The following is a 7,667-nucleotide window of genomic DNA, read 5'->3' as shown; positions in this document are numbered from 1 at the left end:
TGTACAGTTCTATTTCCCAAATAAAACGCTATTTTATCGTATGAAAAAGTATATTTTAATTTCTTTTCAAATGAGAGAACTATTACACATGGACTTTGGAATTAATGATTGTATATGGTTGTATATATGGTTTGGTTATGATCAGTGATTCCTTTCAGGAAATATATTTGACCTGTGTTAATTTCTTGTTTTGTTTCATTTTCATTGTCCGGCTGATGCTTCCCCATAATGGTATCACTCTTATTGCATATTTAACTATTTTCTTGTTTCGTCGATTAACCCGTCAATTCTGTATTTAAAAATCCAATTACTAAGCGCTGAACCGGTATTTAAATTCCCTAGTAGAGTTAAGTTTAGCTGACGTCACTCTTTTATTTCCAATTTAAAAATGGTTAAACATAATACAACCATTTGACAGTAAATACAAATTCTTTTCAATACACTCGAAAAATGCGCATGAAAATTTCTCAAATAGATAACGAGTTGTGGAAGGTTTTGTGCAATCGTGCATGATGCGTACACGTGTACTTAAAACCGCTGCAGAACTAACCTAGAGACCTGCGTACACGCGTATGGTAAACTGGCCTGAAGGTTTAAAACTTTCTTATTATGAAGCTGTTTGTTTGTCTATATCTTTTGATTTTATTGTTTATATCTCGTTCAATGATAAATGTTATATCATACACATAATTAGTCGCGTTATATGTTCATTTATTTTACCCTTTAATAGTATTTCTGCTCTTCTTTGTGTTTTACCTTCTGTAAATAATTAGTTTACTGTGATACTAACTGTAGAAACTGCACAAAGTTCTTAGTAATTGTTATTTTGAATTAACTTTAGACACTTCTCAACTACAGATCTCTTCGTAGTGAATGCAGCAGATAAATTGCCCATGTGTTTGTCTTTCCTGTTGATGGAACCGATACGTACTGTAGCTATGATGTTTTTACATATTTCGTCAGGTGTAAACATTTCTCAGAAAATTAACAGTAATTTCATTATTCATAGGTTTTGTATGAGAAATTCATTATACTCTACAATTATCTGAAAAAAATCTAGATATAAAATCAATATATATTTCATATTACAAATTATTGTCCGTCGCGGTAACTCTGTGGTAGTGTACGAACTGTCTATACATCGGTTCGTGGTTAGACTCCCGGTGCAGGCAATGCAAGAAAATTGTCTTCCGTCTGTATTGCTGTATTATTTTACATAAGCTCTTGCCTGAACTTACCGTTAATGGTAGAGGTGCCAAGACAGCCCGTTTCAGTAGGAAGGAGCGTAGTATGAACTTAATTTTTGACATTAGATTAGTTGCATGTATGTGTATGATCAAGCTGTAGCACACTCGATATTTTTGTCACTGGCCGCCCCTGGTAACGAATCACTATACCTGTATAACCCCTGCTGTAGCTGAATGGTCAGACCTTTAGCCTGTCAACACCTCTTATCAGTTCCACTACATGCCCACTCCCAGCTTCTCCAATGATGTTCCCCTGCAGCCAGGGCCGGTGGATTGATTCCCACACTGTATTCATTCTTGCTAAGACAGCGAGAAAGATGCTAGTACAATATTGTTGGAGCAAGGACAGAGGCTGCAACAAACAATACCATGATTTTTCATCGAGTAAAGTTTTTCTCCAAAAATACTTGATTTGATCATATATTTATTATTAGTGTTTTCAGACTCCGACATTGATTTTGGGCTATAACTAGCAAACAAAACTCTTTCCAAACGTGAATTCCTCTTCTAAAATTGCTTTCTACAAACACATCTATTAATCAAGAAAGTCTGCAATATGGTGACTGAAAATATTATGTATAGTAAAGCCATATCAGGGCTTTATATTCAGGATGTCTGGTATTCAACGAGTCATTTTGACTGTTTTTAAGCATTTGCTGGATATTTTGAATGTCAGTTATGCAATTTTCTCTCCCGTTTAATTTTGAAACCGCATAGTCAATGTATAACAACATGTATTGTGTACACTGACAGCACAGTCAGGAGCTCTGTGACCCCCATTTCCCCAAACTGGGAGTGCGTGGATGTCGCCTTGCAAGGGAATGCAGTGTCGCTCTCCATCGGCTGAATAGGTAGTGTCCCGCGGCTTTTACTATCAATTTAAAAAAGAGATGAGTCGCTTCCACATGAAGTTAATGTAATAATTACTAATTGAATTGTTTAAACATCGTGCTTTTAGTACTAGAAGCGGTCAGTGGATGGGAGCCATTACCAAGAGATTTATCTAATTAGTGGCTTGGACAGTGGTTCTCTGTTCCTGTCAGGGAAAAAGTGGCACAACCTACGTTTTGTCTCCTAAATCCTTGTAGAGCATTGCTGAAGATGAAATCTTGACACTTATTCTTCTTGCTCTCTAGTTGATTCACATTAAGAAGTATAAGCAAGTAGATTTAGTGTTACATAGACCAGGATATGTAATAGCTAATTGTCAGGCTGAAGAAAAGCCCATTGTTCGCTATTAATATTTATGTAAGAAAGAAGAATTTATTTCCTTCTTTTTAGTCTTTGTGAAAGTGAAAGGTATATTTAACGATATCAGAGATATTTTACAATGAAAATGAAGATAATATTAAACCCGAAAAGATCCAACATATATTTCATTACTTTGTAGGCACGACAGTTGCGAAAACTGCTCCGTTTCAATAAGTAAGAAGGTGGTCTTTTCGAATTCTTATCACATTGAAACATTTTTCAAATATTCGTTGTCGAATAAAGTTGGTTATTGTCAGGCGAACAAGATATAGGTTTATATAATAAATGATATTGATGTGTATATATATATATATATATATATATATATATATATCGACTTTCGTTATAAGCAAAAGCGAAAGCGATTACTATGGAAAATAGTATGTTTTTGATAATTAGTTAGGAATTTGGTGATACGTTTAGCTACAGTAAATCCATATGGTCAAATTAAAAAGAATGAAATCACTCTGGTTCTCCCCACGCCGAAAGAAATTAACGTTCAAAAATCGGCAGATAATGTCCTCGCATCATGTTTTTGGGACAAAGGCGGAATAATTATTACTTTTGCTTAGAACAACGTAAAATTATGACCGGAGAATATTATTTTCATTATTAACTAAGCTTCGGGAAAATGAATTGTGGAGCATAGCTGTATTGAAGATTATTGAAGATTATACAAAATTTGAGTGATGACTGATGAAGAATAGTCTAGTAGGCTACTCACCATTAGTTAAAAATTGTTTTGTTATTCTTAGTTACAGAGAAGTCAGAATCACAGAAATATCTAAATATCACATCATGTCAAAGCCCCCTGTATTTATAGAAGTTCTGTTTCCACTATACATTTAGAGTCTTACTAATAAATCGTGTATAGTTTTTATAAGAGACTTATGCAGAGTTGAGACAGAAAACGTTACCAATAAACCGTGAATAAGCTATGGACGTATAAACAGCCTGTAACTATACAATGGGAATTGCTTTGCAGTAGTTATATACATGAAGCCCCTCTAACAGCTGTTCGTATCGACTGTCATTTTATGATGATGGTTACCTTGTAACCACAGAAGAACAAACCAAAGATCATAGAATTATTAGAATAATATTGCTGTAGCTTGTACTCTTTGACCAAAATGTAGTGTGATAATCGATTAGAGCCAGTTCTACTATCGATATTTAACACGCCACACTAGAGCGCTCTACCGGATGCAATAGAGAACCTCAGATATTCTATTACCTTTCTTAACGAAGTAATGACGAAACTATGACGTAGCTGTGTAACAGTTATACTGTTATACACGACGTATGTAGTGATTATTAGTAAGGAATTTACACATGACTTATAAACGAGCTACTCATTGTATAAGTATAAGACAGTTAAAAGTCTGTATATAGAGTTTTTATTAGGAAGACCGTTAGTGAATTTCCATTCTCGCTTGTGACGTTCAGCCGGGTCCTGTACTCTCCGTTTGACTTCTGTCATAATATTATGCTTCCTTTTCTGAATGCTTGTACCCACACCCACCCCTCTTAGTGCATTTCGCCGGTTGCGATGTTATTTTGCTCTGAATTTCTTGGGTATGTTTGAAACTTCCACTATTACTCTCACAAACTGTCTGATACCTGTCGTAATTGAACTCACAGATAAATTGTATAGCGTTGTCTTTAAGCTCTAGAACTAGGTACTGCTCGCTTCCGTATCTCAAGTCACACTGACAATTGGCCCAGACTCACACCACGGCTACGTGCCGAGGTCACTAAAGACGCTCATTTTCACCGCACCCCCTTGGTCCTCACGCATCTGGTACAACCGGTTTACATATTACATTTACTGCTCTCTAACTGTAAATGAATCATTTACGTAGCTCTTATAGTTTCCGCTGCAATAAAGATTTCGAATGTTGTACTTTTTTAGATATCCGAAACTCTGTACGTACACCCTCACCCACAAACAGTTACACGTCAAAAGTTGTGTAGAATCGCAGTAAAATTGGTTGCAAACGCATCTAAGTATAACCTAAACTTTAGGTGTCTATTACTCATCTTCCCGACTATATTCTCTGTCTGTCTAAACAACTATGAACTCATCTACCTCCCAACTATCTGTGTCTCTAAAACATTGATGCTTTCAGCCTCCCACTTGACCTTTCGGTGAAGTCCCTCTGCTTTCAGCAATAAACTCGCGTTTTGAAAGAGAACACGCACCAGCTCAGCAGCGGTGTGAAGGTGAAGAGGCTGATAAGTCGCCTTCACCGGAATGGAACAAATATCCGCCGTTATTAGGATTCTGTCCAGACGCCTTTGGAATAGGATCGCGCGCACTTGGTATTCTTGTTGTGTTGTGATTGAAATCCTTGGGACGCGGCTACTGAACAACGCTGCGCGTGTCAGTGACGTACTGGCCGCGTCTCTTTTCATCTCATTGAATAGCTACAAATATTTCGTTCACTGACGTTTTAGCCAACTTCTGCAGTGCAGTGTTCATTTTCTTTTTATATCTTAGTGATTTGTTGGGGAATTGAAGTCCATAACACAAAGTCCTCAGTGGAGTCCTGCGTGTGGTTACTTCGCGTACAAGTTAGAGCCTTTTCACACTAGGACACCGGTGACGGTCACTGACGGAGATACATTAGTTTGAATTGGAGCGTTCATACCGGGACACTGCAATGTCTGACCCAGTCACAGTGTCCCAGCAGTGTCTCGCCCTCTACACATGTGTCGGATAGGGTCACTGTGTCCAGACCAGTCACTGCCCGACATACATTGCTTTGAATTGGAGTTTTCACACTGGGACACAAATCACAGGAAACAGCTTGCAGATTGCCAACAGAACATTCACTGAGCACAGTGAAACTAGTCATAATCCAGCCATGAGTTTAGATTTGATTAACACGGAAGATTTTATAAGTGAAATAGAAAGTCGACCTGCTATTTGGGATGTCAAAAGCGATAACTATAGCAATAAAGTGGTGAAAACGAATGCTTAGCAAGAAATTATAGCTAAGTTTGTGCCTGATTTCAATGAGAAAAGTATGAATGAAAGAAGCAAAATTTGTACCTAACTTGCATATTTTCTTTTCCACCGTAAAAAATTATAAATTACATATCATATGATGCTAAGTAACGATATATGACAATATGGTTTGTAATTTGTTACCATATTAATTTACAATGGAAAGTTATATTTAACAATACGTAACATTTAGCATGGAAGTACAACTATACACATGACAACTACAATGATAGAAAAAAAATAAACTTAAATGAAATGTTAACAAACAGTAAAAATAAAAGCATTCGAGATATATATAACCGTATAAAGGAATTTAAGAATGGATATCAGGCAAAGGTAAACGTGATCAAGGATGAGAATGGTGACTTGCTTGCAGACACTCATTCAATTCTGAACAGATGTAAAAACTGTTTTGGGCAACTACTAAATTTACATAGGCCAAATAGAAATGATCGGGACGAAGTTCAAAACAAACTGCTGAACTTTCTGAAGTCGGAATTGCGATAGAAAATCTGAAAAAGTACAAGTCTCCAGGTATCGATCAAAATCCAGTAGAATTAATACAAGAGGGTGGAAGTGCATTATCCAGCGAAATTTATAAACTTGTACCTGCTATTTGGGAAAAGGAAATTGTACCAGAACAATGGAAGAAGTCCATAATTGAACCTATTTTTAAGAAGGGGAACAAGACTAACTGTAGTAAATTCCGAGGAATGTCACTTTTGTTGACGTTGTACAAAATTTTGTCCAATATTCTTTTGAGAACATTAACTCCATATGTAGATGAAATTATTGGGGATCATCAGTGCAGTTTTTAGGCGTAATAGATCGACTATTGATAAGATTGTTTTGTATTCTGCAGATATTGGAGAAAAAATGGGATTATAAGGGTACAACAGTATCCTTATTCATAGATATAAAAAAGGCATATGACTCGGTTAAGAGAGAAATTTTGTATAATATTCTTATTGAATTTGATATTCCCAAGAACCTAGTTCGATTAATTAAAACGCGTAACGGTGAAACTTACAGCAGAGTCCGTATAGGCCAGTTTCTATCTGAAGCATTTCCAATTCACTGCGGGCTAAAGCAAGGAGATGCACTATCACCTTTACTTTTAACTTTGCTCTATAATCGCCATTAGAAAGTTCAGGATAACACGGAGGGTTTGTAATTGAACGGGTTACATCTGCTTTTTGTCTATGCGGATGACGTAAATATGTTAGGAGAAAAATCCACAAACGATTAGGGAAAACACGGAAATTTTACTTAATGCAAGTAAAGCGATAAGTTTGGAAGTAAATCCCGAAAAGACAGAGTATATGATTATGACTCGTGACCAGAATATTGTACGAAATGGAAATATAAAAATTGGAGATTTATTCTTCGAAGAGGTGGAGAAATTCAGATATCTTGGAGCAGCAGTAACAAATATAAATTACACTCGGGAGGAAATTAAACGCAGAATAAATATGGGAAATGCCTGTTATTATTCGGTTGAGAAGCTTTGTCATCTAGTCTGCTGTCAAAAAGTCTGAAACGCAGAATAAATATGGGAAATGCCTGTTATTATTCGGTTGAGAAGCTTTGTCATCTAGTCTGCTGTCAAAAAGTCTGAAAGTTAGAAATTATAAAACAGTTATACTACCGGTTGTTCTGTATGGTTGTGAAACTTAGACTCTGACTTTGAGAGAGGAACAGAGATTAAGGGTGTTTGAGAATAAGATTCTTAGTAAAATATTTGGGGCTAAGAGGGATGAAGTTACAGGAGAATGGAGAAAGTTACACAACGCAGAACTGCACGCATTGTATTCTTCACCTGACATAATTAGGAACATTAAATCCATATGTTTGAGATGGGCAGGCCATGTGGAGTGTTAGTTGGGAGGCCAGAGGGAAAAAGATCTTTGAGGAGGCCGAGATGTAGATGGGAGGATAATATTAAAATGGATTTGAGGGAGGTGGGATATGGTGATAGGGACTGGATTAATCTTGCACAGGATAGGGACCAGTGGCGAGCTTATGTGAATGGCAATGAACCTCCGAGTTCCTTAAATGCCATTTGTAAGTACCTAAATAAGTATTGACATGTAGCAACCACAAATGTTGACATAACATTTCTAGTAATCTTTGTTATACTTTCCAACAGCTCATGAAGA

The 7,667-nt window shown here is 36.5% G+C and overlaps 1 protein-coding gene across 3 annotated transcripts in view; it reads left to right on the top strand.

Annotated features, from left to right (window-relative positions):
* The window catches only part of Pgant9 (polypeptide N-acetylgalactosaminyltransferase 9), a 1,578,943-nt gene that overhangs the window by 600,715 nt on the left and 970,561 nt on the right, over positions 1-7,667 (top strand). The window lies entirely within an intron of this gene.

This window comes from Periplaneta americana, chromosome 1 (genome assembly GCF_040183065.1).
Source record: "Periplaneta americana isolate PAMFEO1 chromosome 1, P.americana_PAMFEO1_priV1, whole genome shotgun sequence".
NCBI lineage: Eukaryota > Metazoa > Arthropoda > Insecta > Blattodea > Blattidae > Periplaneta > Periplaneta americana.
This window is presented reverse-complemented; position numbering and strand designations above follow the sequence as displayed.